Raw genomic sequence first — 10,435 nt, 5'->3', positions numbered from 1 at the left:
GAGCTCGGCACACGATAGCTGGTTGGCTGGCTGGCTGGCTGGCTGGCCATCGTTGGACACAGTCTGCGGTCCCCTTACAAGCGGCCTTGCGAGATGAAGAAAGCCAAGCCACCTGTTGTGGACCTAGTCTGTTTGGGAGTCAAGTCCGGTGAAGTGTAGAAGCAACAAACGAGCTCAGCCGTTGCCGTTGTGTGCGAGAAGAATGAGATGGATTACTTCCGTATCCTTCTCGGTGGATCTCCGGCATGCTTCGGAACCATCTTTTGCATCCGGTGATGGTAGTAGTGGTGGTGGTGAGAGAGCTCATAATCGTAGAAAAAGCAGCAGATTATCTGCATTCATCTACAGGACGAACCGAGCAACAGGTTGAATGCAAGTGTAGTAGCAGCTGCTGTCTGTGTGCGTGCGTGGATGCCTTAAGGATGCTTCTCGTCTGGAATGGCGAGTTGTTTCTTGAAATGGAAAGTTGTGTCCAGCGAACCGTAACCGGTCTTTAACAAACGCAACGGGCATCGGATTTAACTCTCCCTCGATTCTATCAAAGCTGGTTACGTAAAGTGCAGCAGTTTAAACGTGATTTTCCTCCGGTGGTCTATGGCTTTATAAATGGCGTATCGGATGCATCAAGAGCTAGAGAAAGCAATACAGCTCAAACAACCGGCCAGCATCGTCATCTAGCGGATCAATCGAAAGTACTCTTAACACGTTAGCCAGATATTGTTTTCGTCTGGTTTAATAGCCAGCACACGACTGCCGCCTGCCGACCACCGAGCTCTCGCTCGTGCGGGCGGTCACCTGGCCACTACACGAGGACAGAAGTGAGTCAAAATGTTTTGTTTTACGAGCCAGCTGGAAACGAACGAACGAGCAAGCAAACATGACCGGACCGGTTCCGCTTATCGGTACCCTCGTATCAAAAGGCCAAACATTCCAAATGCATCTACATTAAAGTGCTAGATGGCTGGAGGGTTTTAGACCCCCACTAGACACTACTGCACACGTACGCACGTACGCACCGGGACCATTGCTTGGTTGCGGTTTGTCCGATTCAACCGTAAAGACATTAAAACTATATCTCCGTCAGAGATACGCGGAGGCGGCGCGGCCACGAAGTTCCATTTTACAGTTTTCACTCGCAACCGAGTTTAACCTTCAAGCGAGTACGACTTAGAGTATTAGTTTTGAGCGTTTTATGTTGTTTTTTTTCTTTGGTTTGGCGGACAAGACGATTGCCGCATTGTGCGTGGCGAATGGTGGTCTCCTGTGCCTCTCTCTCGCTCTTTGTCTCTCCCCAGGTCATACCGGTGTCTTGATGGTCGACGGTCGCCATAAAAACCTTTCATATTTATATTGAAATATAATTCCTCTAGTTTTATGACCGCAACTGCTCGGAAACAATAAATTTGAATAACAAAATACTGCCGCAACGGAGGGCGCGGTCTTATCTTTCGCCATTGTTCATTTGGCGGTGGGCCGAGGACTGGTGATTAGAGAATCCGGGAGAATCCGTTACCATTACCGGATAGTTTTTCGTAAAGCGTGACGCCGGCATCCGTCTGCGTCATGTTGCGTATAAGACAATCGACAATCGTGGAACTGTTTTCGTGCGTTTTTCTTTGCCTTTTTAAACATAATAATAATAATGTTCAATTATTTATTGCGATATGAAAATGAGAAAAGGCCGCGATTCAAGTTCGTTCGTTTACGATGCAAAAAAAAAATCGATGGTGTCCTGGAATGAAGCCAATGGTCCTTTCGTACTGGACCGTTTTTGTGGAATTTCTTTCGCTCAGCATGTCTCAGTATGTATTTCAAATATTCGTTCTTTCGAAATACGTAGTTCTTACACTTACTGACGAACCTTCAATGAGTATCCTTTGGATTTGCAGACATCGTTCTCTTTAATCCAAATAAATAGAACATGACCAAGGATAGAGGTAAAATAACATTTATTTCAGAACCAAGACGATTTCCATCGACTATACTACGATAGATATTGCTGAGCATCCATCAATGAAGATGAATTCGTTTTAGAATAACCCTGCCAAATACCAAACTTTTCAGCAATGAAAGCGACATCACGACCGTCTTGTCCTGTGTGATAAGCAATATCATGAAAACTAGTCTACGACATCCGCAAATACAATCGAGCAACAACCACAAACACCAAGGGCAACCAACTACGGCATTTCATCGCAGCAATCATGCGCAGATCAACGGTTGATCGCAACGTCAAAAATCGCTCCCCTGCCAACCTAATGACTCATCATCCTCTGCAACAACGGTCGACCATCGACGGCGGATCGGCGGATGTGCCTAATTCGTACGGTTTACAAATCGGGTCCAGCGGGAACAGCGGGCGATCCGTAGCAGTACCACCACCAGCAGCAGCAGCAACATTAAAAACAACATTATCCGTGCGTTTCCGTGCGCTCGCAGCCAATGATGATCGCGTATGATCATCGCGCACTCGCATGATCGCACAACGCACGCCGAGGCCAAGTGTGGCCCGGCGTAAAGAAAATAAATAATTCTCATGCGATTAAGCAAAGTAAAGGGGGAAAAGGATAAAAAAGAAAGCAATGAACGAAAAAAAAACAACAACAGAGAAATATGTGTATCTGCTGCTCCCAATTTGGACGCGGGACGCGCAATGATGCTCATGTTCGAGCGTAATTCGAGGCGCAATGGCATCAGGCGAGGGAAAATATTTGAAATATGAACTCGGGAATCGGTATCATTACCGTGCGGATCGACGATCGTGGCGCAGCGGCCACAACAGGGAAACAACAATCAGCGTGAGGTGACTACGAAATAGGAATCATTCGAACCACGGATCCCCTCTCCCTCCCTGGCACACGCGGCGCACACACACACACACAAGCGGTTCTTTCCGGTTGCCACAACAGCATCGCATCGCATCAGGGGCTTTGGGCGTTTGGATCACCTCAAGTCACTGAGCCGCCGAACCAAAACCTGACATTCCGACGATTGATATGTTTATGTTGTATTAATACAATGCTACCGCAGACTATCATTAGGCCCTTCGCCCTCTGGGATCATTGGCTGCCTATTGCCCGATGACGAGAAGCTACAATAGCTTCTTTTGTTTCTTCATTTGTTTTTTATTTTTATGTTTCATTGGCAGGAAGAAGAATGATAATTTGCAGAAATTATGTTCCTTTTTCAGCTTTCGATTCTTTGTTGCCCGTTTTTTTTGTGCCACAAAGTATGCATCGAAACAGTAGGCCAGAAGCTACGAACGCTTTTACACCAAATGATGCTTATTTGAGGTGATTCGAATGCCTCCCTCCCCCCTCGATCGATCGATCGCGATCGCGAACCACACTCTTTGCATTGTCAATCGTGTGCCTAAGGGGAAGGGGAAGGGGCATGAAGCACGGGAATCATAAGCATCATTAGGCAAGCAGTTGGAGCGGACGGTGGCGCAATGTTTTACCTCGTGGTCTCCACGTAACGGACCCGTCGACTGCTCCGTGGGCTGCTTCTGCAATGGAAGGGAAATTTGCAGTTCCTGTTGCCGAAGGAAAACGGTTTGGGAACCTTGATTGAATGATTACCTTTCGCCCTCACCGTTGCGCGTTTGGTTGCGGATCCGTTGCTGTCTCCGCTACCGGATTGGCCGCAAGTTATTAGGTCCGCTGGCTGGCTGGCTGGCTGGTCGGTCCTTTCCCGGGCGACGCAAACCTGCTTATTTCGGTAGTTCCGTTCGCCGCACGTCATCGGCCGCAACCCGCGAAAAGGGGAACGGTGACGAAGGGGTTAGTCACCGTCCCAGAAGAGGTGGACATGGAGGGGGGCCCTCGAATAAATTATTTCCGCTCCGGGGCATCTAATTTTGATGAATTAAACGAAGAAATTGTATCGGTTTTTGGTGTGTATATGTGTGTCCCGGTTGTGTCGTGTGTGTGTGGCTGTGTGCGGACCTTGCCGCCGGCGTGACCATGTGTGATCAAGGGGGCCAACCTCAAATCTTTACTTCCTCCTCGCTCGGTGCTCCAAGAAACAACAGAAGTGGCAAAAACAACGAAAAAAAGGGGACGGGAAAGCGAGCGAGACGCAAAAGGTACCAATACCACACTCTTCTCCCAAATCCCCTTCAACCTTCCTGAAGAGAAGGAACCGAAATGGTGGTGAAAAAAGGAAAAACATTGAACAATCTAATCATCGAGCAAAAGTGACCAAGCAAGAGACTCGAAGCTAATCAACGAGATCGCAGCAGCCCTCGAAGCGAGCGAGCGGGAGAGAAAGAGCAGGAGACACCAAAAGTGAGGTTATGTAGAAAGAAAGAAGGAACCCGAAGTGAGGTTATGTAGAAAGAAAGAAAAGCGCCATTACGCGCGGTACTTAGTGTCAAAATATTGAATTGTTATTGGAGCCACTGCTGGTCTGCGGTGCTGCCGCGCTGTTGGATGCTGGTTGATCACTGTTCCCCCTCCCTCAAACCGATTCCACCAGTCACTCCTCGTCTAGTGTCGAGGGCATGTCATTTGCGCGCCGCGAGGGAGAAACGATCCCGGGCATGAGTCAGAAGGTAGCGGGTAAATTTGGGCAACGACGACGGCGGTGGCTGCCGCGGCGTAACTCCTACTTCGTGGCTCATTAATGTTAATAAAGATTTAGGCTGGCCTAGCTTGGCACAATGGGAAAAAGGGTTTTGTACTGGCTTTGGATGGTGGAGAGAAGAGACGAAAGGGGTTTTGGTTCCGCTACAGCCCACGGTAGCAGCAGCAGCACCTAATGGGCGGCAGAAAAATAATAATATTGCAACTAGCGACCGGCCTCCGGACCGCGGACCCGGGACAACCGGAATCCGGAAGCTGGACCGTGATTATTTCCATGGATTTCTCGATATTATTGCCGATTTTCCCATGGTTTTCCCGCGCGCGCATTGATCGCTGCTATACGCTATTTCTCGCTCTCAATTGGGTGTCGGCAACGATTGGGAGTTTTGGGGGATTTTGCGGGGGTTTTGAGGAAGGGAGGGAGCGAAAATGATCGCAATGCTTCCGGTGGGAATGGCAGTACGCACACACACGCACACGTACAGGAGGAAGTGGAAATTAATGTCACAAATTGATCGCCATTGAAGACATTCACCTCGTGGCGAGAAAAAGAGGAGAAGGAAGCAAGAAAGGAAGAAAAAGGATCATTAATCGTCGATCTCGGGGGAAATGTTTGGAGTTGGAGTGGAGCGGTGCAGTTGGTTTGCATTCAGATGCAGAAACGGCTCTGATGCGATGCATCATATTTTACCATCCCGGTTGGTTGCCGACGTCCATGTGCGCTGACCTCATTTTCACCATTTTCCCGGCTTTTCCCTTTGATATTGGGCTCCCCGAGCGAAGGGGTATGCGATGGCCGGCCGCTGGTGGTGGTGACGGATGATTAATGTTTTCTTTAAAATTGGAAATCAATATTTTCACTCCCCTCACTTCACGTTCTAACCATTCCTTTCGGGTCTTCTTGCAACAATGGTCGAAAATAAACATTGTACCCACCAGCGCCCCAAAAACACCCCCCCTCCCATTGTGACTGTGTGTTTGGTGTGTTTGTGTTGCCGGTGGTAGTCACCTCCGCTCAAAACCCGATCGGAAAAGGGGCAGGCGATAATGATGTACTTCCGGTGGATCGTCCTAGCAACGAGAGAAGGAACCAATGATGAAAAACGTGGAAAATTCTCCGCCGCCGACAACTGAAACACATTTTAGCAACATTTTCCCCCTTCCACCGTTCTATTGTTATTTCGGAACTTTAAACAACGTCAACAGCGAGCAGCATTCTGTTGTGCGTTTGTCCGCGTGTATGTGTGCTCTCGGTGTGTGTTATTATTAGCCGACCACGGCTGCTGGTCGCCGCAGGTCACAAAAGCGAGCACGCGAAGTGAAATGAAGTCATCGCGCTTGTGGTCGTCGGAACATTTGCCCATTTTGACGAGATCGACGGATCGCCACGCCACGGGACATCGCACCGCAGGCACCGCATTGCTCAAGGACTACTGGCCATCGGGAACAACGGGTTATTAGAGGAAAAAATGGTAGGAAACGGCATCGAAAACCCCAAAAAAACAACAGACTTCTCACTATCTCTCTTTCTCTTTTTCTCTCCCTCGGTCAATGTCCCCCATGGCGAATTGGAAACGAATATGAAACACTAATTAATTGTGTTGATATAAACAATGCAAGAGTATGTGTGCGTGAGTGTATGTTAGTATTCCTGGTTTATATCGTTTGAAGCCCGGGAAATCGACGGGAAACGCACAACCGACCGACCGACTGTATAGCCGATGATCGCGCACTCGCGGAAAAGTCCCGCAGATGATCACACCACGGGACGCGATCGGAGTTCTTTCGAAAATGGAGGATATGAGGAGGGGAAAGCAGACACGAAAAGACGTAAAGGAAACCCCGCTGGCAATGGAAAAAAAGGTTCTGTACATCGCATTTCAATATTCGGATAAAAAGAAAAACAAAAACGGGAATGGTAGGAACGGGCGGCAAGCAAGGAGCAAAGTATTTGCGCGACCGTCTCGCACTCGTGACCGCTCCCGGCTGCTTGTGAAGGGGGAGGGGGCTAGCGTTCTTGGGCGGGATAAATATTTGATTATAGACCCTGCTGGTGGACCCCCGAGGGGGGCTGTAACCGCAGAAGGTGGTCAGCAGCAGTAGCAGTAACGGCCAACGCTGCACGTAACCGACGTAAAGCCCGAAGCGGCTGCTCGGTTCGATATGGAAAACTGATCCCCGTTTCCTGCCACTCCTCTCGAGACCCCTTTTTTGCCCACCCGATTTACCAATCAATTTGCAATTAATTAATCAAACTTTAAAGCGAATAATCAGCGGGAAAACGCGGCACGACCTGGACTGGTGGTCGTGTGATGCCCACCGTCCTGTGGTCCTTTTAACTGGCTCACGGTACACGGTGGCAAACCTCGTCTAGGAGACCCCCGCCCGGGGGCCTGAGGATTGAGTCGTTTGTTGCTGTGACAGCCGCGTTCGCCTCGACTTCTCAGACTTTCCATAAAATATTTTGATTTCCGCGTAAGCAACGAGCGTGTCCGTGTGGCTGTCCATTTCTTAATTGATGTTTCGATGCATCCGGCGACATTTATGGAGCGAGGCACACTGACAGGGAGAAAGAGAGAAAGAGAAGGAGAGATTGAGCAGCTGCTTTCGGTCACACGAAATGTCCCGCTGGTGCAGGTCACACACACACAGGCAACACATTTGCAACAATTATGAACCAAGATCTGGTATTAACACTGCGAGTGCGAGGAGAAGTAAATTAATTGCGGGGCCATTGCCGTTGCCAAGTGAGCCGTTGTCACCTGGCACCATATATTGCAATTGGAAGTGGCGCTGTAAAGTTATAAAACCCAGCTGGCGCTCTGTTTTATTCTAAATCCATTTACTTAAAATAGACTACAAAAAGCCTTGCTAATGGTGGGGTTGTTAGATTTCTTATATCGCGTGGATTTATGAAAGCTTAACTTTTTCTTTGCGCTATTGTATGTCTTATTTCATCCATCAAGACAATGAACATCATTTGATAAATCATTTGAGTAACCTCTCCGATAGATTTCGTTGCTTCGAAATCGAATGGCCTACTGTAATCATATTTCTATTCCAATGCATTGCATTACACTTACTAGGCGTAATACACTAAGCCATAACAAATTCACAAATTGTTGCAAAATTATTGAGTGAATTTTTCGTTTGCTACAATGAATTTACTTAATATTAAAGGAAAACTATGTTGCACATGGATTAAGACTTAAATTATTAAATAGATGAATAGTAATTCTTGTGAAATAGAAGGCTTTTAAATAACAAAATCAAGCTTTTAATTTCTTTGCCATTTTTCACAACTCATCGGTTTCTTTCTTTCCCTCCCTGCTCCCAATCCAAATGCCCTCCATTCTACATTATGCTTAAACGTGCAAACGAACGTAACGATGTCGTAAGTGGTTCGATCCTCGATCATCGCTCTCATTATGTATCGTCCCCTCCGTCCGAAAGGTGGAGACCCTGGTTCACCTTTCCGTGAGCAAGCGCGGCGATAAAAGACTTCACTTTGTCGCCGCTTTCGTCGCCATCGATCAATCGATGGTGGCCGCACCGCCGAAGCCTCGAACCGGATAATGATGCAGACGAATAATGACGATAATGGTTGACGACAGACGGCATCGCGCGATGGAGATCGCTCGTTCGCGTAACCTCGTGGTGCCGATTCCTGGTACAGAAACATCACCATCCATCCATCCATCCATCAGCGACGTCTTTTCACGTACCTGCCTGCGAATTGAATCGTTAAAAAGTCGGCAAAATTATTCCATTTTCATATGGAAAATGAAAATGCACGAACACTGCGAACTCCTCAAACTGTCCGGACCACAGGATAGGAGGGGGGCTATCAATAATTATCCGCCGCGATGGCCTCGTTCAACGGTGAGCCCCACCTGTCATAATTATGTAGCAGCACGGTAGAAGAAAATCGCAATCGAATGGAATCGAATACAAATGTGTATGTCTTTGCTGGAGTGCAGAGTCTGCAAAAACATCGTAATCGATACGCGACTTTCTGTGAGGACAGCTTAAAAGTACGTTATTCGATCGCTCGAGGCAGTACCGACGACTCGACAGAGCGCTACATGGAATTAAACATTTTCCTTTGCTTTTAATTGATCAACATCGTTGCATCGTGGCATCGTGTATAGCGTTTTCCATTCGCCAAATGTCAATTTCCAAAAATTCACATCCCCCCACATACACACACACACTCGCAACATTGATTGATCTGTTTCTTCGCATTTCAGGGGGCTTCATTTCCTTATTTCTTGTTTCTTTTTTTGCGTGTGTGCACAACCATCCCCTCGCACCACTGCTCTTAACCTGATGGCCAACGAGCGAGGAAAATAGTATAAATCGTACACCGAAGAAAGGTTCGCCTCGGAACCGTACACCGTGGTGCACAGCTTATGCGATGCGTGGCTAGTGTATGTACATTTTGTATTTCTTCGAATGTGCGTGCGCGATATGCAGAACGAACGTCGGTTTCTTCCTTTTTCATATTTTTCGTACTTTTCGCAACATTTTACTCAAGCAAGCCAAGCCGCAGCGCGCAACAAAGCGCAAAGCACCGCCTTCTGAGCCAATTGGCGGCCGCGTGGTCCTTCTTCCTCTTTCGCGCCATTGTCGATCAAGCAGGCGCGCCTACTTTGCGCGAGTGTGAGCGAGACGGCCAGCCGTTGCGATTGGAGTTTTTTGGGGTGGTGGGGAGCACGCACGCCGGCACGCAAATCATCATCATCATCATCATCATCATCATTGGGGCCGGCCATCATGCTCCCCCCTCTCGGAGTGCTGCGAGTGAGCGAGAGCTTTTGAAGCTTTCACATCGTAGCAAGGCGTCGCCGTGTGCGCAAACAGGACGACGAAACTCTCTACACTCTCTCCTTTCCTTTTCTCGCTCGCAGCTGTCATCATCATCGTCATCATCAGGCGGTTGATGGAGCAGCATGGTGCTGGTGATGGAGCAGCAGGGTGGTGCATAGGGGGTGAGGGTGTTGTGCATTTTTAACCCTTTTTTCCCTCCCAGCGCTCGCAGCACACGCAATCGAGCTGGTAAATAAGAGAAAGAGAGCGAGTGCGCGGGAGAGAGAGCGAGATTCGTGCACGAACCGAACACGAACCCGAACGCCAAGAGAGAGCCTCTCACGGCTTGCTACGCCGCTCGCAACAATAATTTAAATTCAAATATTCCATTTTTTTACAAAAAGTGAACGTGAAAGAAGCACGTGAATTCTATTTTTTCGATTAGATAGTTGTAGTTAAAATAAGACTTTTTTTATTTTTAGAAATAGTTTAAAGTGTTTATTAATTTAAATTATGATTCCCCCATTAACATAAAGCGTGATAACGAATGTCTTGGAACACAAACAAACACACACACATCGAAGGATTTATGTAGCTACGCACACCAGTAGCAGCAGCATCGGCAGCATCGCAGCATGCTGGGCATCGCCGAGAGCACGCCGAGAGTCGATTCGAAGCCGTTCGTTCGTTCGCGTGCTCGCTGTTTGTTCGTTCGTTCGTTGACGTCGTCGTCGACGTGTGCCGCCGGGGCCTTTACGCACCAGAGTTGTTACGAACCACCATTCAGCCGCGGTATAGCAGCAGCACGCTGGCCTCCGTAGCAGCTGACAGTCGTCGCGGCGTGCATCATCGCGACAACGACAACCACCGAAGACACGTGTGTTTGTTTGGTGTTTGTGGAAAATTACACGGAAAACTTCTTCTGCTGCAGCAGCAGCAGCAGCTCCAAACAGTGAACACACAAACAGGTGATGAGTTGCTCTGGTGGCTGGTTTGCTTTTACCCGGCAACATAGTTAATGTGCTATGCTGTGCAAAGTG

General features: G+C 48.2%; 1 protein-coding gene across 7 annotated transcripts in view; it reads left to right on the top strand.

Moving 5' to 3' along the window:
• The first annotated feature begins 10,073 nt into the window (after positions 1-10,073).
• LOC125954775 (protein bric-a-brac 1-like) overlaps positions 10,074-10,435 on the top strand; it is a 121,749-nt gene continuing 121,387 nt past the window's right edge. For 3 of the 7 annotated variants that reach the window (XM_049685356.1, XM_049685359.1, XM_049685360.1), the window contains exon 1: positions 10,074-10,363. The gene's annotated coding sequence lies outside the window, so the exon portion shown is untranslated. Of the gene's footprint in view, positions 10,364-10,423 lie in introns of those variants that run through there. The other 4 variants (XM_049685362.1, XM_049685361.1, XM_049685363.1 and 1 more) reach the window with 3 other exon arrangements.

Source organism: Anopheles darlingi, chromosome 3, assembly GCF_943734745.1.
Source record: "Anopheles darlingi chromosome 3, idAnoDarlMG_H_01, whole genome shotgun sequence".
NCBI classification, from domain to species: Eukaryota; Metazoa; Arthropoda; class Insecta; order Diptera; family Culicidae; genus Anopheles; species Anopheles darlingi.
The sequence above is the reverse complement of the archived record's forward strand: the minus strand, read 5'-3'. Positions and strand labels throughout refer to the sequence as shown.